Here is a 22,788-nt window from a genome sequence, read left to right as displayed (position 1 = left end):
TGCCATATAAACTATACTTACATCATCTACAATAACTACAATAAAATGTAAACTACTAATAAAATTACAATAACTAATAATAAGAACCAGCAACTCAACGTAAAATTATCAGAAAATTCACAGAGAGAGGAATCACACGTGCCTCATTTGATGGAACAGAAAAGTTTTGAAGTCCCTCCCCATCCTTGGTCAAATGCAAGAAAATGGCTATTTATTCTAAAAAGTACAATCCCCGAAAAGCCTGAAAGGCTGAACAAGGTTACTCCAGACATTCTTGAAATATAATTTGCGAAAAGCCTTTCTCTGTTTGTTTGTTCCTCCCTGGAAGACCAACAATACTGCTTAACATTTACATCACTGGGACTGTTTATTAGTGAAAAATGGGGAAGAAATTTAAACAAACAAGTAAAACAAAGTTGAATTAGACTATGTCTTATCAGACTATATCAGACTATGTCCACTTGTTCAGCTCTAAGAAAATGTGAATATAAATCGAGAAATGGAAGGAAGGATGGATATTTCCCAAGAAATGATAGAGTTGGCACATGAATACGAAGCTGACATCAAGAATGGTAAGGCATCTACCAGGAAAATGATTGTCTAGAACAGGGGTGTCCAACCTTGGCAACTTTAAGACTTGTGGACTTCAACTCCCAGAATTCCTCAGCCAGCAAAGCTGGCTGAGGAATTCTGGGAGTTGAAGTCCACAAGTCTTAAAGTTGCCAAGGTTGGACACCCCTGGTCTAGAACCTCAGATTGGTTGGTCCTCCTCTTCATCATTGAAACCTACTTATTCAACCTCCTCTTGTTGGCTGAAGCAGTGATGCATCCTACATTATTCTTTTACTGCATCCACTGTGGAAGCAATGACAAAGCAAGGAAAGCAAAAGAGCATCAACATCTGGCAATAATACATAATGAAGGAAGGAAACATTCGTAACCAGAGCCCATCAGAACTTAGAGTTAATTCTGATCACTATTCTTTCTCAGCTACTAGTAAACTTTTACAAATCTTTTTTAATTTTAGATCTTCTCTGAAATTACCCTTCATTTTAGAGAATGTTTTCAATAGCCACAGTAGACATGAATATTTATTATACACGAGAGCTCACGATGGCTGCCTATATTTCTTTCAGGGACAGTATGCAGCAAAGGCAGTAGACTAACCAGCTCATCTGCTTGTTTACCACTTCTGCTACATGACTGAATTCCTTGCGTATCTTTTGTCCCGAATAAACATTAACTAGGAAAACCCTTGATAAATATGGCTGTTGTAAGTCATTTCGTACACCCGCTGCTTGGTTAAAATCACAGTCTATCATGCAGTTTCTTGAAGCAAGCCCCATTGGATCAGACCAAATAGTTCCAAATAAAATCAGGCTGAAATATATATTACAATTTCACATTGTGTTGCCCAGAATTGTTCAAAATTACTAAATTACTAAAAACCCCTCCCCCGCCCAATTTATCGCCTTTAAGATAGACTAGCACCAAGACAGGACAATAAGCTTGCTGAAGGAAAGGGAGGGAAGGGACACTTTTCTTCCAAAAAAAAGCTGTGAGGGTTGCATATGTTCAGAATGGAAGAAAATTGAAAATCAGAGGAAAACTGAAAGGAATGACCTGCAGGTCCTTTAAATACACATGCATACACACCCGTGCACACTTCATAGATGCAATTGCCCATAAAGTATATCCTACTACATTTTTAAAGTGCTCTTGTTACATAAACTCCATCAGACATTTGAGACTGGGAATCTGCAAATGTTTAAATAAATAAATAATAAGCCCGTTTCCTAGCAAACAGGCAGGCACAATGATGTGTCAGCCTTTTTCCTGGAGATTTTGGTGAGCACAATTTAAGGCATTTGAGGCATTACATTTTTGTTGGCATTGTTTTTCGATTGTTAATACCTCATGGAGCAAGGAAATTTTACAATACATGTTTTCATGATGCCTGTACAGTGGTGTTGGCAGATTCCCATTCCAATCATTTTCTTCTCATGACAATGGATCCTGCAGGCCTAAAGACGTGACATTTCAAATGCTTGAGGGGAAATCAACCCACCCGGAGGCCCGAAAGTTACTGAACAAATGAAGGAGACTATGTTTTTCCTCACATATTTAATATTCATTCTTAATTTTGGTTGCATGCTCTTGCAGAAATTTAAAATGGAAGACTCCTTTTTTTTTTTACTTCAAATGAAGGAATAAGGGGAATCGATAATCTTGGTGGCATAAATGGGGAAAAAAATTGAACAGAAAGTAGCTCTGTGTTTCATGCTGATTCTCAGTACATCTGAACTTATCACAATCTAAGTATTTTTCATAAATAAACCATATGGATGTTTTCCTCATCATCATAAGAACGAAGAAACAGCTCATAAAAATAAAAACCCTGAAGTTTTCAATATAACATATTCCAATCAAAAGATTATCATTATCAGAGCACATGTTTATTCCGAACTGGTTCCATGTTCAACCTTTCACACGTGCAGTTTTTAGATAGGAAAAGACCCCTTCCCCAAACCATGGTAAGTTGTTAGCAGTCAGAAAACTCACAGAGTTTCTGATTCAGCTGCTTTGTTTGTGCAGAATACTAAACCAGAATAACTGAGTTCACATACCACCTCAAGCCAAAAGTCAGCCTGCATGATTGTTTAGTGTGATGTGTGAATCAGGTTCTGAACCTGGTTGGGGAAGGGGAAGAGGAAATTTATTGCAACTGATATTATTCAGGGAGTTTCTCTCTCTGAAAATATTCCCAAGGAAACCATAAGTCTCAAATCTGCTCTTATAGTACTGTTTCTAGACTTCAGATGGAAATCAGAAACATTTGACAATATTATATAACCCCAATTAACCAACAATATAGCAAGAATTACACAAATGCTAAGCCACAATACGGATTTTGGCTTAGCAGGTCATGTGAGTGCATCCAATATATGTTCCTTCCAGGCTCTGTGCCTTTTTAGTTTCTAGCTATACCTTCATTTGCATCACTACAATATGATAAATCAAGGCACCCTTTCTTTGGCAGTTCCTCTGACCTTGTAGAAATCTTATTAAGATGTATTTTGTACAGTGCTGTAGGCGAATATTACCTTTGTGAAACAATCTCTGAATGAAATACACAGATTTCCATACTCTACCTTGAGGCAAAGCAAATATAATATCACCCACCAAAGGAATGTCTTTTTCTCCTTTTCCCATGCTCCTTTCTCAGCAGCAAATTCCCCAGCATTTAGCCAATGCTAAGGAAAACATCATCATCAACCTGCCAAGGTCTCCATTCAATCAGATCTGAAATTTTAAGCTTCATAATTGATAAAGGAGAATATCTGGAGCTCACAGCTCACATTGAGAGGGTCCTTGGTGCTCTCTGAGCTTGGCTGTTTTCTGTTGCGATATCATGACACATCAGTAGGAAGTCACGTACACAGAAAACCCAATACACATACAATACACATATAGGGCGACATTATAGGAACAGCAACGTGTAAAACCTGAGTTGGCTATAGCATAAGGATTAGCCATATATGGCAATATTCCCTATTCCTGTCTAAGTTCCTCATGTGTAACCTAACCCCCCCGCTTGCTGCACAATAAAAGAGAGGTGCGTAGTACTATCTGTGCTTCCTCTCACCAAAAGAAACCTTTGTGTCGCTGTCATCTTTGCCACTAAGAGGAGCCCGCCCGGACAGTCTGCCTGGGTGCAGGTCGTCAGCTGACTGATTCATCCCGGTACTGGGACCCGCAACGCATCAGTTTTCTTGCAGACATTTCATTACCCAAACTAGGTAATATCATCAGTGCTAGTAAGGAATGGTGTTTGCACTCAATTTATACTCTAACGGCTTTCCTTGTCATTGTTGGTGGAAATGGTTTTAGAGGTTCTTTGATTAGGCTGTTTACTGTTGGCTTGTTTGGCAGTTCCTTGGCTGGGGTATTGTTTACTTCTTGATTGTTGGTCTACTATTAATCTTGGTGTTAATCTATACTTATTGCTGGTAGGAGATATTTGGGACTTTTTGTTTCCTTTTTGGCTTGTTGACAATCATTTCTGCACACTATCTAGATGTGCCACATTTCCAGGAATTCTCTACTGTTACCATATCTAAGGTATAGTACCTTAGGTACTATACCTAAGTCCAAGACCAGGTAGTGTGGAATAAAATATTTTCTAGAATGAACATATAAAGTGGGATTATAAAAAACTGTGTATAACAGGTTTGGAATATCTGACTACACCAGATTTTCAAAATATGTGTCTAACAATGTTATTCCACCTTATGCATGCTTGCTATAGGAAACAAAGCTTGAACACTAATATTTTCTTAGCAGTCTTAATATATAGAATTGTACTGGTTTCACTGGTAAAAGAGAAGTAATGCATTGATGCAATGTGAGAAAATTTAGCATAATTTTATGTAAAATAATTTGTTTAGATGAACAGGGTAAATTTCTTATGAAGTTCCTTATGTTATTCTCTATAAATGACTGTTGTTTAGCTGGTAAGTTGTGTCCGACTCTTTGCAACTCCATGGACCATAGCACGCCATGCCCCCGTTCTCCACTGTCTCCCAGAGTTTGCCCAAATTCATATTCAATTTATCAAACTGTAAATTTGCTTGCTATAGTTATTGCAGTCTGTAATCAATAGAAAGCCCAACCATCAGAAGCATTAACCATTAGTGATGCACTTAAACACACAAACTCTTTTTTCCTAGGAAAGTAACAAAAGCCTATTGGAGGGAAAAAAGAGGCGCTTACTACCAGTAGGTTTTTTGTGTGTGCAAAGAGGAGGTGAAAGTTCCTTTACTTTCTGTATGCAAAGCATCAATGAGAGAAAATGAAACTTGATTTGGGTTGAATGTAAGATTCCCACCACCTGATTTAGTCTTCTCATTTTACTGGATAAATATTAACTAAGCTGGCTCTTTTCCCTGGTTTGAGGGAGTGTAGTTTAGGTCAAAGAAAACGTTTTGAAACTTATGAGCCCCATATCTATACCTTAGTAATACCCGGAAGAATAGTGATAATGGAGTCTGTTGCTGCCATTGCAAAAAAATAATAATATGGGGGTGGGTGGGGATACCTGAGAAACAGACCATCTTCTCTGACTGCAGATCTACTTCTGCTTTGGGGACAGTGAATTCTGCAATCCCCTGTAATCCTTTTTGGTTAATGGAGACCAAATACCCTTCTGCTAAGCAATTAATTGTAGAGGAAATCACTAGGAATTGGGGATATGATTGTTCCACCAATTCTACAATTCTTGGGAAGGCATCAGTGGTGGGATTCAGCCAGTTCGCACGACTTTGGGAGAACCGGTCGTTAATTTTCTGAGCAGTTTGGTGAATTGGTTGTTGGAAGAAATCATTAAGGCAGAGAACCAGTTGTTAAATTATTTGAATCCCACCACTGGAAGACATATATATATGAACTGTATGTGAACTGTATATGAACTGTAGATGACTGGGCAAATCATGGACCAAAGATGTGGTGTGACTTAAAAATGCAAATGTCAGATGCTACGACTGGGCCCTTTCCTCACTACTGAGCTGAAGTGTTCACCCATCCCTGAGTCAAAGAAACCTCTTCCAGCCTGACATTGACTACCTTCCATTTCCAATCCTTATCCTGTTTCATTCATTCGTTCGTTCGTTCATTTCATTCATTCATATTTTTTAAGTGCTCATGTTCCTCAGTGAGGGGCATGGCACCTTCCTTCCTTTCCTGAAAGAGCCTAAAGGTTTTTTTTTTTAAAAAAACCCTACTTTCAGGCTGTCCTTAGCCAATGTTGGAATGGAGGAAGTACTACTTTAATCCTGATAGGTGCAGAAAAACAGGAAGAGAGAGCACTATACACACTCCCTTGAGCTCCTGAAGGGATGGAAATCAAATCAATCAATGGGGTAAGGTTGTCTCATTCATGGCTGGAAATGAGATAAAGACAACCTTATACGAGAGACAAATCCTTGGAACAGCTTCCCTGCTTTTTCTGCTAAACTGTCTGAAAGCATTCTAGTTCCACAAATGAGAAATTACTGTTCATAAAGCCCTCACAGATCTTACAATATCTGAAACTCTTACTCCAGCCCCTCAGTTTCTTTAAAGATATGCATGACAACCTCATTCCTTAGCTAAAAGCTCTCTGCAAATTATTTTTATTTTGCTGTTACATAAGGAAGCAGTATCAAAGAAGGTTGGCCACCAAAAATCCCCAAATATGGAAGCCCACCAAATGAAAAAAAGAAGACAATGAAAGATTTTTAGAAAAGAGAAGATATGTGCACCCAAAGCAGCAGGAAACAGCTTCCCACTCTCTCTCTCTTTTACAAGGGTATTTTGAGAAGATTAAAGAGAGTTGAGGTAAGAGGTCAAGAGGCCCAAGATGGGGAAGAAGCAAGAGATAATCAGGGCTCAGATAAGGATCATCAGCAGGAGCCAAAAAAGAAAAAGACCTGCAAAACCAGGATTTTCTAGTTAATTACTATTATTATAAGATATTCCCACCATCTCTGCAACCTCCCTCCCACTTCCACAGATCTACAGATCATTTATCTGTCGAGAATTATAGCTCAACTATGGTCCCTTCAAAACGTTGGCCCTTCCTCTGCTTTTTGTTTGTCTGACTCTAGAGGAGTCCAACTGGACTCAACCCAAAGAATCTAACAGCATGTCTATTTCCAGATTTATTTCCACCAAAATAGATTGCAAGTAGCCTCCTGATAGCCTTGATGGTTATGGGATTGACTACCTCTAATTTGAGGGTTTCTTTTTTAAATGTGGAGAGTAGCCACTCCAAACGCTATATAGCGCGTTCTGCCTCCAGGGCTTTAGACACACATCACCATTCCTCTTTCAGCACCTGCTGTGGAATCCGCTTGTTTGGATTGTCTTCCTCTTCCTGTTATTTTCTGGACTTGGATCCGTGATTTTCACCATTTTCTTATTGCCCACGTTTTGCCTTTTTCTTTGGGCCGCTATTTTTCTGATCCATCGTTGCCCTCAAGGTCTCCATAATTCAGTTCATACTCCTTCTCTAGTCCTGAAAAACTTGACAGAACTCAGCTTGTCCCTAAATATGTATACAAAGTGCTATGTCCTCACTACCAAGCAATTGAAATACTTTTTATGCAATTCAAATGAATGAGCGAGGATTTAAGGGGAGCTCCAGTCATCTCTATGTCCTGATCCTGTTTTCAGCTTCTTGATTCTGAGCCCAATTCCTACACCTAAGATAGCCTGCTCTTAAACTGTGGGTTCCTGCTCATTACATATACTGTAGGTCTTAATGCTTTTTGACCTGGGAGAATGTTTCATTTCAACCAAAATAAAAGATTAGTTTGCCTGACAGAGTATAGACAAGTTTCTTAACAAAGAGAAAGAGTGTTAGGGATTGATCATAATAAACTTTTTTTTAAAAGAAAATTTTCTGGAAATCATGGAGAAATTAGGTGGAATCAAAGCCAAGAAAAAAAAAACTAAACTGATAAATATGTAATACCACACCCACCCACACATGTAAACATGCGTATACCCAAATTACATGTACTACTATGCATGTTTTGTAGACAAAAGTTGAAGCAGCCCATCACTTATTGTGATAACTTTGTATTCAACAGATGTTTTCTCTCTGTGCTTCATTTAATTATTTCAGGGTCCAAAAAGGCTGTGTTTCAACCTTCTTCTCTGCACACTGTTGCAGAATTCAAACACACTGCAGTATACCAGCACTTGTGAAATGTTGCAACATAGTGAAACAAGAAACTCTTATGCATGCTTACTCGGGAGTAAGATTTATTATACCCAATGCAGCTTAATCTTGGGTAAATACATAGGAGACTGAAACCCATTTTCCTCTCCCAATGACAACTCTGTGCCGTAATTTTAAATCAGTGAAAAAGAATGCAGAGAAGAATAAAAATGAGCTGCGAGGCTACTGCCATCCTAGCTGCAGATTCCTATGAAGCTGAAGGATGGCATGTACTGTATAGAAAAATAATTGTGCTAGGTCTTGCACATTCAGCACATTTAAAACTGAACATTATTGAAGAGAGGATCATAAAAGGCTGAATATTCTTGATAGCAAAACCACTGAAGAAGAGGAAGCGCCACAATTCAACTGTAAATCTTGGATCAATGCAAAAATAATCAGTGGAGATAGAGATCCTGAACCATCTATTTGAATAGGTGCAGAACAATATCAACAAAACTGAGTTCTTATAAGTTGCATTCTAATGTTTCAGGTGTTTTTTGGTTTAGATTTTCCAATAAGTCATTTGTTGAGACCTTAAAGGGCAATACAGCAAAAACAAGTATTGTTGAGATTATCGCTCTTCTCCCTGGTCCCTAAGGCATAGTTCCCCAACTTGAAACTTCCAATGTTCCCCATCAAGTAAAGCCATTGCCAAGCAAGGCAATGAAGTCCTCTACAGTCTGCATATCTGGAGGATAGCACCTAGCTTTGGTAAACTTCCCTAATGCAATGCCCACCATCCAATTAAGGGATTCTTCAAAAATTGATCTCCATAAACCACTGCTTTGCTTTATATTCAACTCTCTAATACCATGAGGCTTCCAGCAGGGCTTTTATTTTAATTTTCTTATGGAAAACTCTTCGTATTTACAGCCATAGATGAATGGAAGGAACAAAGTGCTCCTGTTGACACAGAAAACTTAAATTGTGTGTCAGCACCTGCAGCGTAAAACATGTACACCCTAGTTAGGATTGATTATACGAAAGACAACTTATTTTACATACATACATTTATACAACTCTTTAATCAGAAATAAACTGGAAGCTTTATGCACCTACAATTGCAGTAAATTAGCTCAACAGAAGATAGCTGTATTTATTTAAAAAATATCTCTTTGAAAAAAAAAGTTCAACACTACCACTCATGTTCTTTCTCTGCCTCTGTTTGACTCACTAACTGAAAACCAATTCACTCTACTACCTAAGTGCAAAGACTACCATGATTTAATACTCAGAGCTGGGTTGAGCTTAAGAGAAATTTAGTTTGAAAAGCTCACTCAACCATGAAGCTCATTGGATATTTTGCAGAACTGTTACAAATATAATGTGGAGATCAGTGGAGGGATTCAATTTTTTTTTTACTATCAGTTCTGTGGGTGTGGCTTGGTGGGCATGCAAGGGAAGGATACTGTAAAATCTCCAGTCAGAGGTAGGATTTGCCAGTTTTTGCTACCGGTTTTCCAGAACTGGTCAGAACCTGCTGAATATCACCTCTGGTGGAGATGCATAGCTAAGGCCTACGCCCCAAAGGTCCTTTAATGGAAGGAAAAATATAAATAATAACAACATTTCACAAAATTCATTAATTACTTTTCTCAATATTCCAGAGAGGAAGTTATAAAGTTCTTCCCACAACTGATCACTGAAACAAAGCACATTATGAATGTTTACTTGCAATGGATATTCTAACTTCTAACTTCATGTACATAAACCAGTTTTGTGGGTCTGTCTCCTCTCACTGGAGACTCCTGAGCAGCTATTTTAATGTTTAAGTTCTGTCACCCTATAACTGCAGGACTTCAGTGCAAAGTTAGCAACGTTCCCCATGAAGTGAGAGCGTGAGCATCCTCTTCTGGCACTCATCTTTCACTCTTTCTCTTCACCACCACAGCATCTTTTCTTAAACAAGTCTGCCTTGACATTTAGATGGGACAGAAACAGGATATTTAGTCCAATAGCAATGTATCAACACAAAAGCCAAAAATAAGACTGTGGGTGTATGTGCGTCTTCATCACCTAGAATGGCTGTTGACAACATTCTTAGAGGCTGTTGAACAAGATTGACTGGAAGAAATCAAGAAAAGGAAAGTGGGAGTGTCTGTAGCCTCTCCTTCTCTTCTCCTTTGCACAATGCAGTTTTCCTTGAAAATCCCATTCCTTAAGAACCAAAGTAAGACTCAGAACAGCATCTCTTTCGCTCTTATTGTTGATGCCTTGCCTTTTATCAGATCACGTAATTCACACTTTGTGCCTAAGGAAAAAAAAATGCTGGCGATTTCTCAACATTTTTTTTAAAAGTAAAGATTACTTGCTTAAGAATTTAAGCTTTTCCATTTTCTACTGAACAATAATTTCAATTATGTTGGTTTTATACTCATGTTGACAACCTCTTCCCCTCACTAACTCTAAGCTAGAAATGTTATTGTTATTGTTAGTTGTGTCCGACCCATCATGACCCCATGGACAACGTTCCTCTAGGCCTTCCTGTCCTCTACCATCCCTCGGAGTCCATTTAACCGACTGCTTCAGTGACTTCATCCAGCCACCTCATTCTCTGTCATCCCCTTCTTCTTTTGCCCTCAATCTTTCCCAGCATTAGGCTCTTCTCTAGTGAGTCCTTCGTTCTCATTAGGTGGCCAACATATTTGAGTTTCATCTTCAGGATCTGGCCTTCTAAAGAGCAGTCAGGGTTGATCTCCTCTAGAACGGACAGGTTGGATTCCCTTGCAGTCCAAGGGAATCTTCTCCAGCACCATAGCAACCCCCCCCCCCAAAAAAAAAAGCCTAGGCAGACCATCCACTACTGATGCTTTGGTTATACTCATTTTGTATCTTGGAAAATCCAACAGTAATCACAAAAACACAAATAAAAATGGCATTCTGTTTCTTCAGTACATTCATTTAAGGACCCATCCACAGCCTGACTCTCTGTCCCCTCTTGTTCTCTCCTCTTATTCTCCCAAGCACTCTCCCACAAAGGTAAAATCTCCCTTGAAATGAGCTCAATCCTAGTTGTTACATGGAAATATCCGTGTCCTAGTGGACAATCACTTAAATATGAGCCAGCAGTGTGCTACAGCTGCCAAAAAAGCCAACACAGTTCTAGGCTGCATTAATGGAGGGATAGAATCAAGATCACATGAAGTGTTAATACCACTGTATAATGCCTTGCTAAGGCCACACTTGGAATACTGCATCCAATTTTGGTCACCACGATGTAAAAAAGAAGCTGAGACTCTAGAAAGAGTGCAGAGAAGAGCAACAAAGATGATTAGGGGACTGGAGGCTAAAACATGAAGAACGGTTGCAGGAATTGGGCACGTCTAGTCTTATGAAAAGAAGGACTAGGGGAGACATGATAGCAGTGTTCCAATATATCAGGGGTTGCCACAAAGAAGAGGGAGTCAAGCTATTCTCCAAAGCACCTGAGGGCAGGACAAGAAGCAATGGGTGGAAACTAATCAAGGAGAGAAGCAACCTAGAACTAAGGAGAAATTTCCTGACAGTCAGAACAATTAATCAATGGAACAACTTGCCTCCAGAAGTTGTGAATGCTTCAACACTGGAGGTTTTGAAGAAGAGATTCGATAATCATTTGTTTAAAATGGCATAGGGTTTCTTGGCTAAGCAGGGGGTTGGACTAGAAGACTTCCAAGGTCCTGTCCAACTCTGTTATTCTGAGATATTTTCAGAATGTAACTATCTTAGCAGGAATACAGAAGAATAAATGCAAGTACAGCCTGCTGCTGTTTTCTTCCATTCTTCCATATGCACGGATCATCGTGAATCATGTCTGCACAAAGTCTGCATAAGGAACATATCCAAAATGTGTACAGATAATCCTTGACTTAGAAGCATCTGTTTAGTGACCATTCTAACTTACAACAGCACTGAAAAAAAATGACCTATGACTAGTTTTCATACTTGTAATTGCAGCATCTCCATGGTCATGTGATCAAAATTTGGATGCTTGGAAACTGGCATGTATTTATGACAGTTGCTGTCCCAAGGTCATGTGATCACCATTTGTAACCTTCCCAGTCGGCTTCTGGCAAGCAAAGTCAATGGGGGAAAGACAGGTTTTCTTAATGACTGCATGATTCACTTAACCGCTACAGTGATTTGCTTAACAATGGTGACATAAAAGTCGTAAAATGAGGCACAACTCACTTAGCAACTGCTTCACTTAGCAATGGAAATTTTGGGCTCAATCGTGGTTGTAAATTGAGGATTAGCTGTACTCTAGTCCCTTAAATGAAAAATAGGATGTTTGTACAATGGTCTCCCCTTTAGCATAAGAACAGCAGGAAATAATAAAACACCTGCCAAAATGGTATGTCTTCCTAACTTACAAAAGCAAGCTACACCACAAGGTTCAGAAAAATGCAAACCGAGGCATCTCACAGATAGAAATTCCTGGAAACTTGTGCTTTTATTTTTAGTCTGACTAAAAGCATGTACCATATGCCATTTTTTGTGTCTCTTTCAGACCATATATTTGTTCCATCCCATCTATCATTTTTATCATTAGAACCGTTTTTCTAGAGACTTCACCTTACTTCCACACATAAGGAAACAATCAGAGACAGGCCCCTGTGAACTTACTGGACACCATCACAAAATAACAGTCTGTTTTGAGGAAGCTGAGATGATTTGTTAAAATACCATCAGGACAAGCAGAGTGATATATGAATGGAACCATACAGGAAGAATATTTGATCAAAGTGGAATTTGTTTGACAAAAACATAGAAATGTTTTTTTTCCCCCTGAAAGGTTCTCATCTATTTTCGGTGAGAATAGGCATTGTCCAGAAGGAGGTAAAATAACCCATGGCAAATTCTGAAGAGATGGGTCTTCAGGTGAGTCTTTTCAGAAACCAGAACCTGAGGCCCAGATTAAATGTATTGTAATTTACCTTAAAGACAAAAAACTACTATAGATGCCTAATAGTTCCTTTCATTAACTGTCTTCTCCCCATTGTTCATTTGCCCAGATAAAATATATAGCACATTTGCATGCCCACTAAGTTAAATTTGTTTACACAATGTTGTGGGTGGGTGGCTTGAATGAAGCAATTAGTCTTTATGTTATTTGCTGACAGCTGCTTTGCATCTTAAAACATGCTGCCACAGAGACACAACAGGATTTTAAAGTTCCCAAAGAAGATGATCTTCTTTATCCTAATGATTTTTCTTCTTACTGAATTATAATTTACTGAAACCATTCTACTATGCAAGGTTTGCAGCGGGTGGGAAGAGTAGAAATGGAAACAACATAGACAAGTTTTATGTATTTTCTTAAACAGAATTATTCTACCTTTCCTCTAGCAAGCCAAAGACAGCTACGCACATGAATGCCCATCCATTTTTACCTTCTCTATAACCTTGTCATGTAAGTTACAATGAGACATGTAGTACTAATGTTATGTCGAATGGCAAAAAAGACAGCAAGCTAATGCAAACTATTCTGATAACATCGCTCAGATGTTCCCCTCAACCAGGCAAATGAAGTATGGAAGATCGATCAATTGAGAAAGTATGCAATCTGAACTGAAGCGAAGCAACCATCAGAAATTGGTTACATGCAAAGGAGTCCATTCTTTATATATGGAAATCTGCCATGTGCTTTCTTATGTCAGCTAGTGACTTTCAGAGAGTGTTGTACTAACAATTCAAGAAAAAATCAGAAAATTACTGTCAATAAGTAATGCATCCTCAGGGGTGGGGAGAGAAAGGAAGAGATTGATATACTTCCATTTGAGCAGTAAGAGAAATCTATATATGGTTTATATATTCCTTCCAGATTTTTCTCTCCTTGACTCAGAAAATGCTGCTCATACCCTATTACCAAGCCATTGCATGGCTGGGTCACAGAAAACAAACTAATGGGATACAGGCTAACCATTAAAGGATATCATCTTGACCCCAACATGGAATAGATATCCAGTAGTCAGTGTAAAACAGAGGCAGTCTGTGTCCTTTAGATCAGGGGTCTCCAACCTTGGCAATTTAAAGTCTGGAGGACTTCAACTCCCAGAATTCCCTAGCCAGCAAAGTTGCCAAGGTTGGAGACCCCTGATCTAGATATTTTGAGAAAAAAACTATCCCAATCCTTTATCACTGGCTATCTTGGTGGGACTAATGAAGTCTAGCAGAAAGTCTTTGACAGAAAGTCAAAAGGAAAAATATGTCCTTGCATCCCATTTTTCAATACCTACCGATGTCATGCAGTGAGATGTGTATAATAGCAAAGTTCTAGGTTCAGATATAGTATTTGAGTGTTATTCAATATGTAGACGGCCCGTATAACTGTGCTATTTGATTAAATCAATTCTAAAATCATTTAAAACAGAATCTAATTTAGAGAAGACATAATTAGCATTTGTTTAAACAAATCAGGGGGAAAGATATTTGCAAAACAGATGAAATAGTAGATCATCTATTAAGATTATGCCGTTGGAGTCTAGTAGTTTCTATGGTGATTTTCTGGGCCCTCAACAGCTCCAGCTGTCTGAACGCTGTCTTAGGACACAAAATAAGAATAGAGGAAAGGAAGGTGGAAAGGATCTGCCGTAAAGTCATGAGAACTGGTGCAAGGGCCTTGCCTGTAGCACACCTTGCCATACAGAGAGTAATGCCAATATGTATGAGAGGCTCCTAATTGAACATCTGAGGAACCCAGATGCAGAAGACGGTTATGGGCTTAATGTCAATGGTACATAATGTTTTATATGTACCTATACACAAATTCACTATACCTGTTTTCTCTATATTAGGGCATTTTTATCCCCTCACTGATTTTGGGAAAATTCTATCCCAAATTACTCCTTTACCCCCTTCCTCTCTTCTTCCTAATATAACAAAATAAGGGAATTATTAACTATACCTGGAATAATAATATTAGTCTTGTTTAAGGATTGGTGTTATGTCCTGAGGACTCTAGGAGTTCTCACTCAGGTCCATTCACTTTGCGGGGGCGTTCTCCCCTTTACTCATTGGTTGGTTCTCCCCAGCAGCCAGCTATAAAAGCAGGCTGCGGGGTCCAACCAGTTGCTGATCGCTGCGAGCCAGTTCCAGGCGTGGCAAGCACGGTCAGCCCTTTATTGTTATAATAAAGTATTGTTGCACTCATGCTCTGGTTCAGCCTCTCTTTTCCCAAACTTAACACTGGCGACGAGGATGGGATGGCTACCAGAAGCACCATGCAACCGCTGAGTCACTAGCCGCCGATCCGCAGCCAGAGAGAGCGATCGGCCGGCGATAAGAGCAACGCTGATCCGCAGCCAGATAGAGCGGTCAGCAAGCAAAAAGAGCAAACAAAAAGAGCAAACGCTGGTCCGCTGACAGAGAAAGCGGCCAGCAAGCAATAGAAGCAAACACTGATCCGCAGCCAGAGAGAGCGGTCGGAACGAAAGTTAGAAGCGTCTGTAGCCGCTTGTTAGCCCAGCTACAGGGAAAGTGAAGTGCTGCGAGCCGCAGCCGCTCATTGTTTAGGCGCGAAATTCAAACGGCTGTCAGTTGAATTTCAAACCTAAAAGGTACAGCACGGTGCTGTAGTCAAGTCACTGACGCCCACACAGGCGTGAATTCAAACGCCGCCAACGGCTGACGGCCAAACGTGGCTAACCCAGAGAGAAAGAGAGGATTGCGAAAAGCCTCTCCAGAGCTGAAATCACTTGCCTGCCACAGGCACTAGAACATTTTTCTGCTGCCCCAGAGAGATTTTGTCCACAGGTTGTTCTACCGGCCCCATCACCATGAATTCCAATCCAGTCTTCCCAGCGTTCAAACCGGATGAGGAGAAGTGGGAATCATACAAGAACCGTTTTAACCATTATATCGATGCAATTGGGCTGGCTGATGCTGGAGAGCATCGGAAAAATCGTATTTCTGATCTACTGTGGAGCCATCGTCTTCGATACGGCCACAGCCCTCGTGGCTCCACGTGAGTTGAAAACGTTCCTTGGTCAGAGCTACTTGAAATCCTCACTAACCACTATTCTCCCAGGCCCTCACAGATTGCCAGGAGATTCACCTTCCGTATGAGGAAGCAAGCGGACAAGGAGACCATCAATCAGTATATGGCCGCCCTCAGAACAGCAGCACTGCATTGTGGGTTTGGAACCTACCTAGAGGACATGCTCCTCGATCAACTAGTCTGCGGGGTCAAGGACCTACACCTTCAAAGGCGCCTTCTCGCGAAAAAGACCTCAATCTCGCACAAGCAGTCGAGGAGGCCTTGGCAGCAGAACTGGCAGCGCACTCAGCCACCGAAATCCATGGCCCGACTGCCAAGCTGACGACAATTCCAGTCCACTCCGAGGAGGTGGTAGCAGAGGAATCCCTTAGTGACGAAAACGATGTCCACCGCCTCTCCAACGACAGACGGCCGCAGGTAGGAGCCAAACAAGAAAACATCGGTCCACCCAAGCACATCACCCTGTGCCTAGCCTGTGGTGGATCTCATCTGAGGGCCACCTGCAAGTTCAAAGGAGCCACCTGCAATAACTGCCATAAAAGGGGGCACATCGCGAGAGTCTGCCAAGCCCCTCAAAGCTCAACACAAAGGCACCCCCCCTTCTCACACTCGGGGCCGCAGAGGCAAGTATTGAACTGTCGCACGCACCACCATGCCAAGCACACTTGCCACACTGTTAGTAAAATCTCTCTCTCCGTTTCCTTAGAAGGTAAACCGTGCCGCATGGAGGTTGACACAGGGTCAGCGCTCTCAATTATCTCGTGGAACACCCTCAAGAGGCTCCAGCCCAGCCTGTCCACTAGCCGGCTCCAGAAGTGCCAGTTTAGCCTGAAGGACTACCAGGGAAGACCATTCCTGTAATCGGCAGAGGCAAGTTCCTTGTCAATTTTAGAGCTTTTAAAGGTCACCTACCTCTAGTGGTAGTTAACGGCAATCTCCCTACCTTATTGGGGCTCGATTGGTTTCCCCATCTCGGCCTAGGGCTGACAGGAGTCCATGCTGTCTCAACCTCTGACACTGACTCCTTATTCGCTGATTACTCAGATGTATTCAGCGATGAGCTGGGGTGTTATAACGGTACCCCTATATCATTCTCAGTCGACCCCCAGGCAGTCCCAATCAGGCTAAAACCGCGTAGGGTCCCCTTCGCTATTCGGCCAAAACTAGATGCTGAATTGGATAAACTATTAAAACAAGGGGTCATTGAGCCAACAGATTTCGCCAAATGGGAGACACCCATTGTCACACCCCTCAAAAAAGACGGTAGCCTGAGAATTTGCTCGGACTACAAGACCACAATCAATAAGTTTCTACAAGTTAGCGCTTACCCGGTGCCCGTCATTCAGCATTTATTACACACTTTTGAACCTGGCAGTATTTTTGCCAAATTGGACATGTCTCAAGCGTATCAACAGTTCCCTGTTGACAACCAAACAGCGGAACTCCAGACCATTGTCACTCACAGGGTGCTTTCCGATGCAAGCGTCTCCAATTTGGCGTAAGTGTTGCCCCAGGTATCTTTCAATCCCTCATGGAGCGGATTTTACAGGGCCTCCCTGGAGTAGTACCCTACTTCGACGACATCTTAGTCTCGGCCAGGGACAGACCCCAACTCTTCCAGAGAGTTCGAGCAGTGTTAGAGAGGTTCAGACAGCATGGCCTCAAATTGAAAAAAAGAAAAATGCGCCATTGCCACTAGACAGGTGGACTTTCTGGGTTATAAAATTGACGCCTCAGGCATTCACCCCCTGGAGTCCAAGGTTAAGGCAATTCACGAGGCACCCACTCCAACCTCCAAAACTGAACTACAGGCTTTCTTGGGGCTATTGAACTTTTACGTGTCCTTCTTGCCCCATAAAGCATCAGTAGCTGAACCCCTACACAGATTACTGGATAAAAAGTCACCTTGGCACTGGGGGCACAAAGAAGACCACGCTTTTCACGCCGTCAAATCACTACTCACGTCAGAGGCGGTACTTATTCAATTCGACCCCAACCTTCCTTTAGTGCTGGCAGCAGACGCATCCCCCTTTGGAATTGGGGCAGTATTAAGCTACAGGCTTCCCAATGGCGCCGAGGCTCCCATTGCCTTTTTCTCCAGGACGCTCTCTGCAACAGAGCGTAATTACAGCCAGATCGATAAGGAAGCTCTAGCAGCTGTTGCAGCAGTGAAAAAATTTCACGAATTTCTCTTTGGCCATTTTTTCGAGCTGGTCACAGACCACAAGCCCCTCCTGGGTCTACTAGCTGGGGACAAACAGACCCCTCAAGTCCTTTCTCCTAGGATGACGAGATGGACCCTCTTCCTAGCAGCCTACTCCTACAGACTCATACACCGCCCAGGTAAAACATTGTCCCACGCTGACGCTCTCAGCCGCTGTCCCTTGCCGGCTCCGGCTGAAGACCCTGCTCCTGTACACGCTATTTTCGAGGTCACCCAATTGGACCTCCCCATCACTGCCCTTGACATTGCTGCTAAAACCAAGGCAGACAAAACGCTCGCCCAGGTGCTCGACTGGGTGAGGAGGGGTGGCCGGGTGGCAATGTTGAAAACAAATTCTCACCTTTCAAGACCCGCATGCAGGAATTGTCCAGTTTGCAGGGCTGTCTACTGTGGGGCACTCGAGTGGTCATCCCGACCTTACTGCGTACCCGAGTTCTGGAGGCGTTGCACGAGGGACACCCTGGCATCGTGAGAATGAAGGCATTAGCACGCAGCTACGTATGGTGGCGGGCCTCGACGAGGACGTCGTCAGATGGGTAAGTTCCTGCAACATTTGCCAGGAATCCCGTCCTGCTCCTCCTATTGCCACCCCTACTAAATGGGAGAGCGCCAGCGCTCCGTGGTCCAGAATTCACATCGACCTGGCCGGCCCTTTGCATGGGAAGATGTTCCTAGTGGTCGTGGACGCCTATTCTAAATGGATTGACGTAGCACAGCTATCCACGACCACCACACAAGCAATCACCAACGTATTAACACGCCTGTTTGTTACACACAGGCTACCCGACTCCATTGTCTCCGACAATGGCCCACAGTTCGCATCGACCGAGTTCAGCCGTTTCGCTGCCAACCTGGGTATCCGCCACATTTTCACAGCCCCATTTCATCCTGCCAGTAACGGATTGGCTGAAAGGGCCGTCAGGACCACTAAAGAAGCCCTGGCCAGGTTCAGCAAGGATGACTGGCACCACAAACTCTCGCGTTTCCTGATGAGCCAGCATTCAACTCCATGTTCAGTCACCAACAAGTCCCCAGCTGAGCTCCTGATGGGCAGGCGTCTGAGGACTGTATTGGACAGACTTCACCCACAATACTGCCCTGACTCTCCCCTCGCTTCCACATTGGGGGTTAGACATTTTATCTTACAGGAGCCAGTATTCGCGAGGAACTTCGCTGGAGACCCCCTGTGGATCCCGGGCGAGATCGTGGCCATCACCGGACCAAGGTCATATCGGGTTAGACTGGAGGACGGCCGGGTCTGGAGAAGGCACCTGGACCAGCTGCGTAGGCGTCTCAACACCCACACTAGCAGGGACCCAGAATCACAAAGCGACAGGAGGTCTCAGCATCAACCCCACATCCACATCCTTCCCGGCGACCAGTGAACACCAACAGTCATTCCAGAAAGCCCGAACACGGACAGCGGCGCCCAGACGGCAGACCAGCCCGATCCAGTCTACGGGAGCACGTCCCCAGTGACCAACCCTACAAGTCCCGGGCCTGCCCGAACCGAGGGGCACGTTGGTGACACTTACCCGGCTCTGCCTTCCCAGACAGACTCTGAACGGACAGTCAGCGTTCCAGAGCTGCGCCGTTCCGGGCGCCAACATAAACCTCCTGCCTACCTCAAAGACTATGCGTGTTCGCATCTGGGGGGAAGGGGTGTTATGTCCTGAGGACTCTAGGAGTTCTCACTCAGGTCCATTCACTTTGCGGGGGCGTTCTCCCCTTTACTCATTGGTTGGTTCTCCCCAGCAGCCAGCTATAAAAGCAGGCTGCGGGGTCCAACCAGTTGCTGATCGCTGCGAGCCAGTTCCAGGCATGGCAAGCACAGTCAGCCCTTTATTGTTATAATAAAGTATTGTTGCACTCATGCTCTGGTTCAGCCTCTCTTTTCCCAAACTTAACAATTGCAATTATATTTAACATAATTTTTGTCAAGGCTATCCTATTTTAGTTAGGGTTAGGGTTGCAGATAAAGACCAAGGGCAGATTTGGGCTTCAAAAACCCTGCACACACCCATGCTCTGGACAGGGTTTTGCAGATGCTAATCATGCGGAACAAATTATTGGCGCTTTGTTCAGAATGAAATTGGTTGGTAGCCAAATTCATACGCAGAAGCCTAGAATGCAAAATAAAGATGGAGAGGCTTAAATGTTTCCTTTCCTTTAATGTTATACAATTTTCGAAATACATTTGGTTCCATTTGATAATGCCGATTTTCCTGGGTGCTCTATGCAGCAGATCACAAGAATTACATACAATTATTTTTCGTACGAGAACATAGAAAGCTCCCTGTTGAAAAGATTTAGTAGCTTCAGCATTTTGTTCCCATTGTAGGCAACATTAACTGATTGATAATTGATTTAATATGCCACCTTTATTATTTTTACAAATAACTCAAGGTGGTGAATATATCCAACGCACCTTCCTCTTCCGATTTTCCCAACAACAACAACCCTGTGAGGTGGGTTGGGTTGAGAACGAGTGACTGGCCCAAAGTCACCCAGCTGGCTTTTGTGGATAAGGTGGGACCAGAACTGACGGGTTCCCACTTTACACTTGTAAATGTGAAAAGATTGCCAAAACGCAGTCATGTGATGAGGGGGGCGTACAACATTTTACAATATCAGGAAGCCCTTTAATTCTGTAAAGCACTCATTCTAAGGCAAAGAATCATTAAACAACCAGCTGTAAGTCAAAGAGCTACTGTTTACAAGTTTGCTAGCAGACAAGAAAGGGCAAGCTGACGTTTAGACAAAAATCTTGGTTTGGCTTTAGATTATATTTTGAAATCAGAAAAAGCATCTACTTTAAATTACCACAGCTGCTTTCAAATGCACACCTCATAAACACATATATTTAAATAGAGACACCTACAAAAAGATTCATATTTAAAGTGTTCTATGAGTCTTAATTGTTTCTCATGTAATTCTCCTTTGGAACTGCAATGGTGGGCAGCATGCCAATCAAAGTACTGTAGCTCCTTGTAGCCTACGGATCAGTCTGCTGCTCTGATTGTGTCCAGGAGATCTGACTAAAATGAGCATGCATGCTTTAACATGTTTGTCAAACAACTCAGATAATATGGAGGTGAAAATGTTTTCACAAGTATACAGTTCCCTTCTGACTACTGTAGCAACAAAGCAAATGCAAACTGGTTGAAAAACATTATAACATCACTTAATATTTCTACAAAAAGATACACTAGACAATTATTTAAAAGAAGAGTTTCCCCCAGGAAATAAAAATGGAATAGTTCTGTTCCCTAAAAGTAGGATTAGCAAAAAATGAACTACAAGAAATATTAGAGGTGGGTGATAATTCTGAGAGGGAACATTGAAAAATTTGTATGCGTGCGCGTGTGTGTGTGTGTTCTACCTACTCACACATATGCATTTAACCATAATAGTGAAAGAAAGCAGTGTAACTTTCTAAAACAATGCAAGTTCTAAAACACATCAACAAAAATAGAAACATTCTATTTTCGAGGCTCTTTTTGCAAAAGTCAGATTTGTTCTTATGTTTCAGTTTCACTACTAATTCCTCAACAATTTGGAGCCAGAGAATACATTTGATATTTTGTTAGCACATTATAAGCCTTCTAACAAAAAAAAGAAAAAAAAAGACTACAATACAAGTAAAGCCCTGGACTTCAGCTATTCATTGTTTTAATTTTTTTTAAAGAATGCTTCTGGGTACTATGTGCAGCCCAGATCTCCACTGAGAATACAGGGTGTGCTTGCAGTTGATGGTCTGCTTTAGAACATGCTAACTTCTAATGTTTTAAATTAGAAAACAAAAAAAGTAAACCTAAGTACGGGTTTACCTAGGGCAAGAAATCTGGTATATGACAAGAAATGTGTTAGAGAATATATGTGTGTTAGAGAGTATGGGTGTCATTTGGGGGTTCTTAAGATGATGTGTTAAGGGACATGGTGGCTCAGTGGCTAAGATGCTGAGCTTGTCAGCAGTTCGAATCCCCAGCATCGCATAATGGAGTGAGCTCCCATTACTTGTCCCAGCTTCTGCCAACCTAGCATTCAAAAGTATGTAAAAATGCAAGTAGAAAAATAGGGACCACCTTGGTGGGAAGATAACAGCGTTCCGTGCACCTTCAGCAGTTAGTCATGCCAACCATGACCATGGAGACATCTTCGTACAGCGCTGGCTCTTCGGCTTTGTAATGGAGATGAGCACTGCCCCCTAGAGCTGAAAATGACTAGCATGTATGTGCATAAGATGATGTTAATATAACACACACACACACACACACACACACACTTGAACATAAGACTAGTAATCCATCAGATTCCAGCTCCTCAAAGATTTCTTGGGATTTCTTTAAAGTGTCACAGAATTCCTGCATTCCAACCTCCCAAATTGATACAGGCTTCACTTTCACCATTCCCTTGATTAGTAAAGAGAAGGGGAAAAAAGATGAATTTCTCTGCCCATCATCTCTTCTTAGAATATTTTGCCTCCCACAAAAACATATCAGAATATTGTCAATATTAACTCCCTTCTATCTGGCGTTAAGCCTTTCAGTACTCACACCAACAGAACTTACTCAGAGAAATATTAAGTTATGCAAGTGTCCATAACTCCCAAACTCGTTGCTATCATAGCACTTTCTTAGTACTGGTTCTTTTATAATCAAAAAGGTACTGCAACTATACAAAGGCATATTAAATAAGGTATCAACAGTTTAAGAAACTGTATGAAACTATATGATATATGGTCAGTAGACCTACTGATTGATGGATGAAGGAGAAAAGTGGAAAGTTGGCAAGATCAAAGTAGCAGGAATCTTGAACAAG

At 41.8% G+C, this 22,788-nt stretch overlaps 1 protein-coding gene across 6 annotated transcripts in view; it reads right to left on the bottom strand.

The window, feature by feature from the left end:
- The window catches only part of SERTAD2 (SERTA domain containing 2), a 152,005-nt gene that overhangs the window by 70,174 nt on the left and 59,043 nt on the right, over window positions 1–22,788 (bottom strand). Inside the window, exon 4 of one of the 6 annotated variants that reach the window (XR_015740665.1) lies at window positions 9,468–10,016. The exons of 4 other annotated variants lie outside the window; for them this stretch is intronic. The gene's annotated coding sequence lies outside the window, so the exon portion shown is untranslated. Of the gene's footprint in view, window positions 1–9,467; window positions 10,017–20,096; window positions 22,191–22,788 lie in introns of those variants that run through there. One more of the 6 variants, XR_015740663.1, reaches the window with a different exon arrangement.

Source organism: Pseudonaja textilis, chromosome 1 (genome assembly GCF_049901715.1).
Source record: "Pseudonaja textilis isolate UNSWEBS1 chromosome 1, rPseTex1.2, whole genome shotgun sequence".
Classification (NCBI taxonomy): Eukaryota; Metazoa; Chordata; class Lepidosauria; order Squamata; family Elapidae; genus Pseudonaja; species Pseudonaja textilis.
This window is presented reverse-complemented; position numbering and strand designations above follow the sequence as displayed.